Below are 16,048 nucleotides of genomic sequence, written 5' to 3' on the forward strand. Positions count from 1 at the left end.
AAGTTACCTGCTCTACTTCATTTCTTACCTCTCTGGTCATTCTGAAATATTTGTCTTGTTGGTAGAAACCATTGATTTTTTTAAAAATTATTGTCATTTGTCTGAAATGTGCCTCCTGCAGCAATTGCCCACAAAGCCCTTCCCATCTTCCCACAACTGTTTGTCTAGATAACTTCTGCATACTCTTACTAGAGTCTGCACTGCATCCAGGACATTATAACTCTTTACCCCTTCTCCTTGGTCTGGATCAAGTGCATGTGCTCCCATGATTAAAGTGATCATATAAGTTGTTAGCTGAGATACTTTGAGAGACAAAGGAGGTGCTAATTGGATGAGGTACTGGAAATGGGCATAAAAGATTTTCTAGGTAAACTGGAAGGTATGCTCAGGCTATAGTGTTATTCTGGGATAGCTTTATAAGTATTTTTATGTTTTCCAGTATCCTGCTAGCTTTCTATGGGTAGTGATTATGTCTTTTAATTTTGGGCTCTATTACCTGGCATTTTATAAATGCTTATGGAAATGAAATAAAAATGAATGAATATATAAATAAGAAAAAGAAGGGGCTGCAATAGAATCTAAGGCTCTCTTTTAAATTATAAAGGAACCCAACAGTCATACTGGGACTTGGCACTCACATCTTCTGTTGCAGGTAGCAAAACTGCCTGCATTCCCCAGCTATTGCACCCCTGGATTCAGCCTCACCTTTGCACCGTGTTCTTCAGGCTACTTCTAGCCAGTGGGGATGCTGATGGAGGCTCATTCCAGAAATAAAACTTTTATATTTATTCATTCATTCCTTTAACAGACAACTTTGATTTGGGGACTCTCCAAAGACCTGGAAAATCTTTCTCGGCACTGGTCTGCAGTCAGATTCTTCCCTACCCAGTTTCCCTTCACAGGGGTCAGATCTCTGTCACAGTTTGATGGCGATCTCTTCCATCTTTCTGTTTTGTTTTCTTTTTTTTAATCCACAATTGGCATTTCTCCCAATGAAGTTCTTGGAAATTGTTTTAGGTTAAGTAATACCCTTCGAAGATGTCTATGTCCCTGTCCCTAGAACCTATGAATAGGTTATTTGACATGGCAAAAGAGACTTGGCAAATGTGGTTACGTTAAGGTTTTGGGGAATAGGATATTGTCCTGACTATCTGGGTGGGTCTGCACAATTACAGTGTCCTTAGGAGAGGGAAGCCGAAGGGTCAGAGAGAGAAAAGGCAGTATGACCACGGAAGTGGAAGGAACGATGTGATGATGGCAGCAGAGGTTAGAGTAATGTAGCCAGGAGCCAAGGAGCTCAAGCAGCCTGCAGAAACTGCAAAAGGCAAGGAATGGATTCTCCCATGGAACATCCAGAAGGACCACAGCCTTTTTTCTTTTAGCCAGAAAGATCTGTTTCAGACTTTTGACCTGCAGAATTATAATAAATTTGTGTCGTTGCGGCCCCTACATTTGCAGTGATCTGTTAGAGCAGCAACACACGCATCTAGTTGCATTTCGACATCTTCTTGATGGAGCTAAACTAATGAAACTCTGAGTGTCTAATGTTTCCGTATCAGATGGAAAAAAAAATACATACAAGTGATGGTTTACAAGATTGTTCATAGAATTACTTCATTGTGTTGTCACTTCCGAAAGTCTTTACTTTTTTAAATAAATAGAAGTTCCCTGATGGAATAAAATTCCAGAAGGAAGAGACTCTCTGACTTCAAATGGCAGCTTAAATCATTTAGAAATATCATATGTAATATCTGTTGTTGAGGGAAGAGGTTTCAGACACCTATACATTGATAAAATATTAAGAAATCATTCTGAATAATGAATGATGCCAGTTGGAGGAAACAATAGTTTAAATCTTGGTCATGGAATATATTGTAGGGTTTTGTCTGTATTTATTAGACTGAAAAGCCTAAGTGAGTTCTATGAAGGCTTCTATTGTTTTGAAATGTACAGGGACAAAGAGAGTACGAGACAGCGTCTGCCAACCAGTTAGCCTACATGTCTGCAGCGTGCACAGTGCAGCATTGAGCCTATCCTACAATGCTGTTATTGTTCAAGTTCGTGCCTTTACTCCATTGGGCACTTATGCAATATTGAAAACATCGTATTCTCACAACAATCTTTATTATTAGCCAAATCTAAGATAAGTAAGTCTGTTGGTTTTTCAGTTTTCCTTAGAGACTTAAGCATCAAACTTTCCATTAAATCTGAAGTAAAGCCTACAAAACATGTTGTCTTCATAGCTTTTTTCTTTGTTGGAACTTGGCATATCTTGGTTGTTATCTGCTCTGCTTGGGTTACATGTATTATGTTGCATTCTGTGGTGTGTCCCTATTACTCTGAGAGTCTGAATTGAATTAACTAATCATTAATGGCTCTGTCTGAGAAATTGGAACTTAAATTGATGGGAATTAGTAAGAATAGTCTTTAAGAAAAAGAAACAAACTCCAGGAAAACTAATATTCACTGTTGTGGTCAGGCCTTTTGTGAAGTCTTTCAGTTCAATTTCCCATAAAGCATAATGCTAATGAGGCAGAGTTCAATTTCCCAAATAGCATTTTGACATTCCTGTAACTTCCTTTGGCTGATCATAGTTTAAGTATGATGTGGCACCTACATATTTTCTATCACAAGAGGAATGGTGAGAATGGTACAATGGACAGATTGATTCAGATCCACCCTATTATATATTAACTCATTAATTTATTTGCCGACTCAGTATTTACATTTTTATTATTTATTTATTTATTTAAATTTTATTATGTTATGTTAATCTCCATACATTATATCATTAGTTTTTGATGTAGTGTTCCATGATTCATTGTTTGCATATAACACCCAGTGCTCCATGCAGAATGTGCCCTCTTTAATACCCATCACCAGGCTAACCCATCCCCCCACCCCCTCCCCTCTAGAACCCTCAGTTTGTTTCTCAGAGTCCATAATCTTTCATGGTTCGTCTCCCCCACCGATTTCCCCCTTTTCATTTCTTAAAAAAAAAAAAATAAGGTAGTAGGAAGGGAGAAATGAAGGCAGTATTTACATTTTCTAAACATAATTGTTTAGAGAATTTGTTTCCAGACCGTATAAGGTAGGTACAGAGAAAAGGAGTTATAGTCTCTGCCCCCAACTAGTTCACAGCTGAGTGAGAGTTATATGAGTAAGTGAAGTGTCACAACCATGGTATAGAAAGAACTACCATAACATTATGGGTAGGTAGAAACACAAAGGAGGGTGCCAAAATCTGGCCCAGCAGGTGAGTTAGAAAAATCATCTTGGAGTGGGGAGTAGCACTTCATCAGAGAAGTAGCTGATAATGAGTTAGGTAAGGAAAGAGGAAGGAGGAGTTAGTCCACAGAGTGGGAACAAAATATATAAGGTGAGCAAAATCATACTGCATTTGGGAAAGTAGTTTGGCATTGCTATTGCTATGTAAGGATGCTTCTAGGTCGTGGTGATAGATGAAAATGAAGTGGTAGGCAAAAATTAAATGTACTCCAGGCAATTTCTTTAACCTTTTGCCTCCCGAAATATCTCTTAATACCTATTACTCCCTCTAAATTTTTCCCCCTCATCTCCTTGATTTTATTTACTTTTTCCTAAAGAAGACAGTTTAGTTCAGATTCAGTTCTGTCTGGCTTCTCCCCTGGGGAACATCTTTTGAAAAAAATTTTTTTTTCTTTGAGTTGTGGATTGTGACTTCTGATAATGTTGGCACCATCCACATCTGTATTTTCTCAGATCTGAGAAGTCAGCTTGGGTGCTTGCTATGAAACAGGTTACAGAGTAGAGGAAAGTTTGAGAGGCTGGGTATGCTGGCTTGAGTTTACCAAAGAACATGGCAGGAGATTTTATTTTAGAAACCTCTTCCTGGTAATGATATTTGGTAGTCAGAAGTGATAGAGACAGAATAGAGAAAAGCAGAGTAATTAGGAGGTCAGAGAAGACACTGAATCAAGAAATAACAGTAGGAACAGTGAAGAAAGGATAGATTTTAAGGTACAACTAATAAAATTGCTTACAAATTGCATTTTTGATAATTTGTAGTTTGGAAATCTGAGTGGATGCTGATATGATTACCTAAGCTAGAGAATACAGATAGAAAAGTAGGTTAGGGAAGAAATATTGTGGCTTCCTTTTGTTGATGAATTGAATTGGAACTGCTGGAGATCTCTTCGGTGGAATTAAATATATGGTTCTGTAACCAGGAAGTCCATTCTCAAATTGTAACTTGGGTTGGAGTGTCATCAGTCAAGAGATAGTAATGAAGACTTTGGCATAAATAATACCCAGAAAATAAAAATAACTAAACATAAAAGAAGTACTGGTACCAAGCACTGTTCCAGTTGCTGTACACATGTTAACTCATTAAATTATCACAGTTCTCTGAGGTAGGTTCTATTTTATCATCTCTATTTTATTAATTGGAAAACTTACACCTGAAGAAGGTAGTTGTCCACATTACAGCAAACCATGGAGGAGCTGAACTTCAAACCCAACTTTTCTAGATCCAGGTTCCCTTTTCTTGACTATTACACTACAATGTGAGGGTAAAGAGAACAAAATAGAAGCATCTGAATATCAGATCTCTGATGAAATGCCGCTGTATGTGAGTTGATAGAAGAAACCATAAAGGAACTTGAGAAAGAACAAGGAGGAGAGGGGAACAAGGATAAATTACTTCATAGAAACACATGGGAGAGAGCTCTATAAGAAGGAGGGAGTCGTCAATGGCATCAAATACTGGAGGAGAGCAAGGGAGTTGAAGCTGAAAAACATCTGTTAAAATAGCTTTTAATACTATTCTTGTCTTGGAAAGAATACTCCTAAATACTCAATTTGTATTTTTGCTGGGCCCAGAGAATTGTGCTTCTCTGCTATCTTTGAATACAGGGAAGCCATATAATTTTCTCTGAACAGTGAAATATAGTTGAAATGATTCCTGTCACTTCAACATCCAAGTACCTTACCACATTTCACCGTGTTCGCTTTTTCTGCCTTGCAAGCCTGGAAGCTAGAGATGCTCCTGTTAGCTTGCTTTGAGTAGTCCCCCTACCCCATGTCACCTTGTATTGGGCATGTAATATGAAGTGTATGTGTTAAATTACTGTAATCCAGCCCATCATAATTCATCAGTAGATCAATGGCAGTTTGTTTTAATTCTAAAAGTCATAATAGGCCTGTGTAGGAAAATATATCAGAGAATAAGAATATATGTGATTCTTATGCTCTTGGGAATTAAAATTTAGTACAAAAATATTTGACTAATAAAAATATCCAAGGAATTAATTAAAAACAATTTAATAAATGTAATAGACATATTTCTAAGTCAAAGGTTCTTTTTATTCTAAGTTTATAAAATCTAGTAAATGCAATATCAGGTTTATGGAGCATCACATATTTAGAATAAGCCATGGTAGCAAAAACTTTTATAAAGCTGAGCTTATAACCTCAACAATTTGTAGTGATTTTAAAAAATAAGTTAAAAATCCATTCTATTATAATTTGAATATCTGTTGACATATAAAAACTTTACTATAATTCCTACAATAATATGAAATACCAAGTAGATAGAGTATTAAAAATGCTTCTGTTTCTTTCTTTGGATTTACATAGAGCTTTTACATTTATAAAACACTTCTAAGGTACATTATTTTGATTCATCAACTGACACATGAGGTATTTTATTAATTTTTTTAAATGAGGAAACTGAGGATAGAATTTCACATGTTCTGTTTAAAGGGATTTATAATGATGGGGGCTCCTGGGTGGCTCAGCCGTTAAGCGTCTGCCTTCGGCTCAGGTCATGATCCCAGGGTCCTGGGATCGAGCCCCACGTCAGGCTCCCTGCCCACGGGAAGCCTGCTTCTCCCTCTTCTCCCTGCTTGTGTTCTCTCAAGCTATCTCTTTCTCTCTCTCTCAAATAAATAAAGTCTTTAAATAAAGAGATTTATAATGATTTGTATTTCAAATTAATATTTTTTCTCTGAAAAATATATTTACTACCTTATAGACACATGAACTCACTGTAGCGTATTATGATACAATGAGTATTGTCATCATGAAGGAAAAGGCCAGAAAATATCTATCATGTTGTATTAGGGTAGTTAATGTTTATAATTGAGAAATTTAAGCAGATAAAGCTTTAAAATATATATAAGAAATGCCCAAGGGTGATTACATTAAGTGCCAAAAATGTAAATAACATGTAATCCTGTTCTTAATTTTGTATTGTACTCTGTGTCTCTCTTCTCCCAACTGTGTGTTCTAGAATTTAATTTAAATGAGCATTAGATATGGAGCCTGAGGAGCATAAATGTTTAATTTTGTCAGTTGCATTTTTGTCTTTTTGTCTCCTTGTATATAATGTGATCTTGATTTTTCTGGGTTCATATTTCTTTGATTTCTTTGAGAAATCTATTGATGTTTTTCTACTGTAAAAATATGAAAAACCAGAGATTTGGCAGTTGTAAAATGTCTGGTGGTAGAAGTAGTCCAGGGCGTCGGTTGTGTGGCAGACCTTGAAAGGGGAATATGGGGAAAGAGGAAGTGCAACCAATGAAATTTCTTTAAATAGAACTTCCTTATTCATTAAAGATAAAGTTAAAGTTAAGATCTGAAGAACCCCAAGGACAGGGAAGAAAACCCTGGGTCTATTGATAAATCAATGACAGAACATGTATCCACACAGGGCTCTCATGACTTTGGGGGCCACATTGGTGGGGGAGGCAATGGGTACCACAGGGGATAAGGGGTAGAAGGTAACTGCAAATGAGAATAGATGCAGGTTTATAATAGAGGACCCTGTGGGTCCTTCAGGCACTCAGATTATTTTCACAAATTTGTCATCAGTGAGGTACGTGCTAGGAGACAAGAGTCCAGTGATTGCTGCCCCTCTATAGCGAGGGAGCTCCTGGCAGTAGAACCATGTTTTGTGCATCTATAGATTTCAAATTCTTAGTACCTAAAGGAAGAAAATAAATGTCTGAAGATTTGACTTTTGTAGTATATCTCCTTCAATACAGTGGTAACAATAATGCTAAAGAAATGAAGGAAAAATGAGGAGTGTTTCTGTGGCTCGGTCGGTTGAGCAGCCAACTTTTGATTTCAGCTCAGGTGATGATCTTAGAGTCATGAGATCGAGCCCTGCATCAGGCTCCATGCTCAGCGGGGAGTCTGCTTGAGATTTTCTCTCTCCCTTTGCCCCTCCCCCTGTTTACACATGATCACATGCCCTCCCTCTTTCTAAAAATAAATAAATCTTAAAAGAAATGGAGGAAAAACGAAAGTTTTACTAAAATTTATTATCTAGGTTTGTCACAGTCAAGGCAAATAAACAAAAATAACAGGCTATTAGTTAAATTGGAATTTCAAATAAATTTGAAAAATTTTTTAGTATAGATCTTTCCCAGCTATTGCCTCCATGCTTTATCTAGTGATACTAGACTTCTCTGTACTACTTTACTCCTATGTATGTTTGACTGAATTTACTGTTTTCTTTTCTCTAAACATTTCTTAATTAAAACTGATGAATGGATTACAGACATAACTTTAAGTTTTATTTTTACTTACAGACAAAGATTCCTTTGAAATTTTATTATATCTTTTCTCTCTAATAGTATCAGGTATAGTAATGTTTTGAGAGCTGTGCTCATAGAACATGATAAAATCTACATTTTTGAGGACGATGTAAATTGACATCTTACTGCAGTTTTCATGGAATCAGACTGTGAGTTCACTGAATACAAATAGCATATCAAAATAACGTGAATCATCTCACATTATCCAACTCACGCTGACAAAGCAAAGGGATTTATAGCCATAGCTGCCATTCCTTTATTTAGACACTTATTCATCTTTTTTCAAATATAAGTACCTACTCTCATTATTTTTATCATTTATCTTGAGAGCTGAAACTGGTAGGACCATATTTTCTTGTGCCTAGAGCATACATACGATTTTCTGAATAGAACTTAGAAATATGTATTCAGTGTTGGTTTTAATATTTCTCTGGTTTCTTCCTGTAGGGTGAATTGGTTTATGAAGATTTAGGCTGCAAGAATCCTGTCTTATCTAGATCCTTATATACAATTTGAGGAATTTAGTTATAGAAGGTATTCTGAAATCATGTCATTGATAATGATGAAGTAAATAAAAAACTAATTGCCCTAATAAATGTCTAACTCACATAATTTCTTGTTATTCAGCCTTTTATGACTTGACCTATTCTAAATTATTTTCCTTAATGTATGCATGCAGATACAAGTAAACAACAAAGCAGGTGTGATGTGGTCTTTAATTTGGGGCCTTTTACCAGTAATATTATAAAGCAGCTCGTGTATGCTTCCTATTTATGAAAGTTTTAAACCACTTATTTAAAAAGCTTTTATATTTAAAACCCTTTTAATACTGTTTCAATTACAGTGTAACAACTTGGGATTTTGACGGGTGGCTATATATTATCACTTCCTATTTTAAGAAAATTGGGCTGTAAGTAATAGTGAAACAAAATAAACAGTGGCTTTAAACGGCTGAAAGATAACGTTTGATGATTCCATAGAACGTATGTGGAGTAGGTAATCCTGGTGTTCGCCCACCAGCTCCGAGACAGCCTGCTGTCATCAAAGTGTTGGCCTTGTGTTCTCAGGTCTGATGTTTCATGATTCCAAGTTGGCTGGTGCATCCCTAAACATCCCATCTTCCCATTCATAAGCTCAAAGGCCTGCAGCTGTAGGGTCAGAATGGCTAAAGAGCTTCCTTTTATGTTTTAATCAGGGAACAAAATGTTTCCCAAATGTTTTCCAGCAGATTTCCCTGCTTCTCTGCAGAATAGATTCAAGAGAACATGCTTAGTTTTTCCATTTTTGAGAGGGCTGCCACTTGTGTTTTATAAGCTCCATTAAGCTGCTTGTCTTATGTTCCATTATTGAGGTTTCACTGTTAGTTTCATATTCATAGACTAGAGGAAAATGGGATTGTGGTTGAAAAGTTGCATTCTAAGTGTTAAGAGATGTTTGTGTAGTTCCTGTATTCCTGTGTTTATGTTGTTTTAATTTTGAATGAAGTGGAGAATATGATGATGTTGCTGTGAGTTAAACTTGATTTAGACATGTCTGTATTACAGCACCGAATGAAGCCAAAGCATACAGTTTCAGTGGGCTGATATTTTATGCTTATGTGCCCTCAATAATTCTGAATGCAATTTTAGCACATTAGGAGATGTAAATTATCCAGAAAATGTTCTTTGCTCTGGTCAGTTCACAGTAGAACTGTTTTTGCTGAGTATATTCTAAAAGGTGATTGGTTAAACTGAAATGGGTTTAAAACAAAGCGAATTGGTTAATGACAAGATCAAAACTCTGGCTGTTGAGGAATATTTGGAGAAGTTAGAGATGCCTAGCTTTGAGAAGGGCAGACTCACACAGATAGAATTTTCTTTTGACACCGCAGGTTTGCCATGTGGAAGGAGAATGGGCCTCATTTAAGCAGCTCCTGACTACGTGTGCAAGTTTCAGGGAAGCAGATCTGGCTGAAATCTCTCATTTTCCATCAAATGAGAAGAGGGTGCCTGCAAGCTGATGAAGACCTCTAGAGGTTTTAAAACATTGATTCAGGAACCGTCTGTAAATGATATTTTAGAGGACTCTCAGGCAGCAGGTAGCAACTAGGAAATCTCTAAAATCTCTCTAGACCCTGAACTTTTAAATCTTTTAATTCTGTGATTTAGATTATGTGATAGAGTCCAGAGCTCTGTGGAAAGATGGGCATAGACCTATCCAGATAGCGGGAATTGATAATGGAAGTCTCCTGAGCTATCCTCACACATAACACCATCTTTGGCATCTAGCCCAGTCTAAGCCTCCGTTCTGCATAGCACAAACGTGGCTTTATCCTTTTACCAGTGTTTATTACACTCCAGAAAGCTTGCACATTCCAATGAAGTTTATGTGAGACTGATGTATGGAGCCAGAATGCCAGTTTATTCATTTACAATGAGAAATAAACCTGCTAATGGAAATATATATACATACATATATATATATATATATGTGTATATATATATTTAAGTATGGAGGTTCCTCAAAAGTTGAGAATAGAGGTACCCTATGACCCAGCAATTGCACTACTGGGTATTTACCCCAAAGATACAAATGTCGTGAACTGAAGGGGCACATGCACCCCAATGTTTATAGCAGCATGTCCACAATAGCCAAACTATGGAAAAAGCCTAGATGTCCATCAACAGATGAATGGATAAAGAAGATGTGGTATATATATATATATATATATATATATATATATACACCCACACACACAACAGAATATTATGCAGCCATCAAAAAAAATGAAATCTTGCTATTTGCAATGACGTGGATGGAACTCGCTTAACTTATGCTAAGCGAAATAAGTTAATCAGAGAAAGACATGTATCATATGATCTCACTGATATGAGGATTTTGAGAAACAAGACAGAGGATCATGAGGGAAAGGAGAGAAATATGAAACAAGACGAAACCAGGAGGGAGATTTTTTAAAAAATTTTTTATTGTTATGTTAATCACCATACATTACATCATTAGTTTTTGATGTAGTGTTCCATGATTCATTGTTTGTGCATAACACCCAGTGCTCCATGCAGTACGTGCCCTCTTTAATACCCATCACCAGGCTAACCCATCCCCCCACCCCCCTCCCTCTAGAACCCTCAGTTTGTTTCTCAGAGTCCATAGTGTCTCATGGTTCGTCTCCCCCTCCGATTCCCCCCCCTTCATTCTTCCCCTCCTGCTATCTTCTTCTTTTTTTTTTTCTTAACATATATTGCATTATTGGTTTCAGAGGTACAGATCTGTGATTCAACAGTCTTGCACAATTCACAGCGCTCACCATAGCACATACACTCCCCAATGTCTATCACCCAGCCACCCCATCCATCCCACCCCCCCACTCCAGCAACCCTCAGTTTGTTTCCTGAGAATAAGAATTCCTCATATCAGTGAAGTCATATGATACATGTCTTTCTCTGATTGACTTATTTCACTCAGCATAACACCCTCCAGTTCCATCCACGTCATTGCAAATGGCAAGATCTCATTCCTTTTGATGGCTGCATAATATTCCATTGTATATATATACCACTTCTTCTTTATCCATTCATCTGTCGATGGACATCTTGGCTCTTTCCATAGTTTGACTATTGTGGACATTGCTGCTATAAACATCAGGGTGCATGTACCCCTGTGGATCCCTACATTTGTATCTTTGGGGTAAATACTCAGTAGTGCAATTGCTTGATCATATGGTAGTTCTAATTTCAACTTTTTGAGGAACCTCCATACTGTTTTCCAGAGTGGCTGCCCAGCTTGCATTCCCACCAACAATGTAGGAGGGTTCCCCTTTCTCCGCATCCCCACCAACATCTGTCGTTTCCTGACTTGGTAATTTTAGCCATTCTGACGGGTGTGAGGTGGTATCTCATTGAGGTTTTGATTTGAATTTCCCTGATACCGAGTGATGTTGAGCACTTTCTCATGTGTCTATTGGCCATTTGGATGTCTTCTTTGGAAAAATGCCTGTTCATGTCTTCTGCCCATTTCTTGATTGGATTATTTGTTCTGTGGGTTTGAGTTTGATAAGTTCTTTATAGATTTTGGATACTAGCCTTTTATCTGATATGTCATTTGCAAATATCTTCTCCCATTCTGTCAGTTGTCTTTTGGTTTTGTTGACTGTTTCTTTTGCTGTGCAAAAGCTTTTTATCTTGATGAAGTCCTAAGAGTTCATTTTTACCCTTGCTTCCCTTGCCTTTGGTGATGTTTCTAGGAAGAAGTTCCTGCGGCTGAGGTCGAAGAGGTTACTGCCTGTGTTCTCCTTTAGGATTTTGATGGACTCCTGTCTCACATTTAGGTCTTTCAACCATTTGGAGTCTATTTTTGTGTGTGGTGTAAGAAAATGGTCCTGTTTCATTCTTCTGCATGTGGCTGTCCAGTTTTCCCAACACCATTGGTTGAAGAGAATTTTTCCATTGGACATTCTTTCCTGCCTTGTCAAAGATTAGTTGACCATAGATTGAGGGTCCATTTCTGGGCTCTCTATTCTGTTCCATTGATCTATGTGTCTGTTTTTGTGCCAGTACCATACTGTCTTGATGATGACAGCTTTGTAATAGAGCTGGAAGTCCGGAATTGTGATGCCACCAGCTTTGCTTTTCTTTTTCAACATTCCTCTTGGCTATTCAGGGTCTTTTCTGGTTCCATAAAAGTTTTAGGATTATTTGTTCCATTTTTCTTAAAAAACTTGATGGTATTTTGATGGGGATTGCATTGAACGTGTAGATTGCTCTAGGTAGCATTGACATCTTCAAATTTATTTGTTCTTCCAATCCATGAGCATGGAACATTTTTCCATTTCTTTGTGTCTTCCTCAATTTCTTCATGAGTATTTTATAGTTTTCTGAGTACAGATACTTTTCCTCTTTGGTTAGATTTATTCCTAGGTATCTTATGGTTTTGGGTGCAATTGTAAATGGGATCAACTCCTTAATTTGACTCTCTTCTGTCTTGTTGTTGGTGTATAGGAATGCCACTGATGTCTGTGCATTGATTTTATATCCTGCCACTTGGCTGAATTCCTGTATGAGTTCTAGCAGTTTCAGGGTGGAGTCTTTTGGGTTTTCCACATAAATATCATATCATCTGCAAAGAGTGAGAGTTTGACTTCCTCTTTGCCGATTTAGATGCCTTTGATTTCTTTTTGTTGTCTGATTGCTGTGGCTAGGACTTCTAATACTTTGTTGAATAGCAGCGGTGATAGTGGACATCCCTGCCATGTTCCTGACCTTAGGAGGAAAGCTCTTATTTTTTCCCCATTGAGAATGATATTTGCTGTAGGTTTTTCATAGGTGGCTTTTATGATATTGAGGTATGTACCCTCTATCCCTATACTCTGAAGAGTTTTGATCAAGAAAGGATGCTGTACTTTGTCAAATGCTTTTTCTGCATCTATTGAGAGGATCATATGATTCTTGTTCTTTCTTTTGTTAATGTATTGTATCACGCTGATTGATTTGCGGATGTTGAACCAGCCTTGCAGCCCAGGGATAAATCCCACTTGGTCGTGGTGAATAATCCTTTTAATATACCGTTGGATCCTATTGGCTAGTATTTTGGTGAGAATTTTTGCATCCATGTTCATCAAGGATATTGGTCTGTAATTCTCCTTTTGGATGAGGTCTTTGTCTGGTTTGGGATCAAGGTAATGGTGGCCTCATAAAACAAGTTTGGAAGTTTTCCTTCCTTTTCTATTTTTTGGAACAGTTTCAGGAGAATAGGTATTAATTCTTCTTGAAATGTCTGATAGAATTCCCCTGGGAAGCCATCTGGCCCTGGGCTTTTGTTTCTTGGGAGATTTTTGATGACTGCTTCAATTTCCTTGGTGGTTATAGGTCTGTTCAGGTTTTCTGTTTCTTCCTGGTTCAGTTTTGGTAGTTGATACATCTCTAGGAATGCACCCATTTCTTCCAGGTTATCTAATTTGCTGGCATAGAGTTGCTCATAATATGTTCTTATAATTGTTTGTATTTCTTTGGTGTTGGTTGTGATCTCTCCTCTTTCATTCATGATTTTGTTGATTTGGGTCATTTCTCTTCTTTTTGATAAGTCTGGCCAGGGGTTTATCAATCTTGTTAATTCTTTCAAAGAACCAGCCCCTAGTGTCGTTGATCTGTTCTACTGTTCTTTTGGTTTCTATTTCATTGATTTCTGTTCTGAATTTTATTATTTCTCTTCTCCTTCTGGGTTTAGGCTTTATTTGCTGTTTTTTCTCTAGCTCCTTTAGGTGTAGGGTTAGGTTGTGTATGTGAGACCTTTCTTGTTTCTTGAGGAAGGCTTGTATTGCTATATACTTTCCTCATAGGGCTGCCTTTGCTGCATCCCAAAGATTTTGAACAGTTGTGTTCTCATTTTCATTGGTTTCCCTGAATTTTTAAAATTCTTCTTTAATTTCCTGGTTGACCCATTCATTCTTTAGTAGGATGTTCTTTAGCCTCCCTGTAATTGAGTTCTTTCTGACTTTCCTCTTGTGGTTGAGTTCTAGTTACAAAGCATTTTGGTCTGAAAATATGCAGGGAATAATTCCAAACTTTTGGTACCGTTTGAGACCTGATTTGCGACCTAGGATGTGATCTATTCTGGAGAGTGTTCCATGGGCACTAGAGAAGAATGTGTTTTCCATTGCTTTGGGATGGAATATTCTGAATATGTCTGTGAAGTCCATTTGGTCCAGTGTGTCATTTAAAGTCTTTATTTCCTTGTTGATCTTTTGCTTAGATGATCTGTCCATTTCAGTCAGGGGGTGTTAAAGTCCGCCACTATTATTGTATTGTTGTCAATGTGTTTCTTCGCTTTTGTTATTAATTGCCTTAAATAATTGGCTGCTCCCATGTTAGGGGCATAGATATTTACAATTGTTAGATCTTCTTGTTGGATAGACCCTTTAAGTAGGATAGAGTGTCCTTCCTCATCTCTTATTACAGTCTTTGTAATCTAATTTGTCTGATATAAGGTTTGCCACCCCAGCTTTCTTTTGGTGTCCATTAGCATGGCAAATTGTTTTCCATGCCCTCACTTTCAATGTGGGGGTGTCTTTGGGTCTAAAATGAGTCTCTTGCAGACAGCATATTGATGGGTCTTGTTTTTTAATCCGGTCTGATAGCCTTTGTCTTTTGATAGGGGCATTTAGCCCATTCACATTCAGGGTAACTATTGAATGATATGAATTTAGTGCCATTGTATTGCCTGTAAGGTGATTATTACTGTATATTGTCTGTGTTCCTGTCTGGTCTATATTGCTTTTAGGCTCTCTCCTTGCTTAGAGGACCCCTTTCAATATTTCTTGTAGGGCTGGTTTCGTGTTTGCAAATTCCTTTAGTTTTGTTTGTCCTGGAAGCTTTTTATCTCTCCTTGTATTTTCAATGACAGCCTAGCTGGATAGAGTATTCTTGGCTGCCAGTTTTTCTCATTTAGTGCTCTGAATCTATCATGCCAGTCCTTTTTGGCCTGCCAGTTCTCTGTGGATAAGTCTTTTGCCAGTCTAATGTTCTACCATTTTGGTTACAGATCTCTTCTCCTGAGCTGCTTTCAGGATTTCCTCTTTGTCTCTAAGACTCATAAGTTTTACTATTAGATGTCGGGGTGTTGACCTATATTTATTGATTTTGAGGGAGGTTCCCTGTGCCTCCTGGATTTTGATGCCCGTTTCCTTCCCCAAACTAGGGAAGTTCTCTGCTATAATTTGTTCCAATATACCTTCTGCCTGCCTCTCTCTTTCTTCTTCTTCTGGGATCCCAATTATTCTAACGTTGTTTCGTCTTATGGTATCGCTTATCTCTTGAATTTTGCCCTCGTGATCCAGTAATTGTTTATCTCTCTTTTTCTCAGCTTCTTTATTTTCCATCATTTGGTCTTCTATATCACTGATTCTCTCTTCTGCCTCTTTTATCCTAGCAGTTAGCGCCCCCATTTTTTATTGCACCTCATTAATAGCCTTTTTGATTTTGACTTGGTTTGATTTTAGTTCTTTTATTTCTCCAGAAAGGGTTCCTCTAATAACTTCCATGCTTTTTTCAAGCCCAGCTAGTATCTTTAAAATCATGATTCTGAACTCGAGTTCCAACATCGTACTAAGGTCCTTATTGAGTAGTTCCCTGGCAGTCAGTACTACCGCTTGTTCTTTTTGTTGTGGTGATTTTTTCCATCTTGTCATTTTGTCCAGAGGAGAATAGATGAATGAGAGAACAAAATTCTAACAGGGTAACAATGTTCCCAGAAAATATACTCTAAACAAATCAGAAAAGTCCTGACGCTGGGGGAAGAGAAAGTGAGGGGAAAGAAAGGAAAAAGAAAAAGAAAAAAAAGAAAAAGTAAAAGATAAAAACAAACAAAAACAGAACAAAACAAGAAAAAACAATATGAACAAATATGATCAAGCTGGTGCATAGATCAGTGTCACACACTTGATTTTGGGTGTATTTTGGTCTGTTAGAAGAAAGTGC

The sequence above is a fragment of the Callorhinus ursinus genome, unplaced genomic scaffold (genome assembly GCF_003265705.2).
Source record: "Callorhinus ursinus isolate GAN/ISIS: 27379988/994484 unplaced genomic scaffold, GSC_fseal_2.0 scaffold54, whole genome shotgun sequence".
NCBI lineage: Eukaryota > Metazoa > Chordata > Mammalia > Carnivora > Otariidae > Callorhinus > Callorhinus ursinus.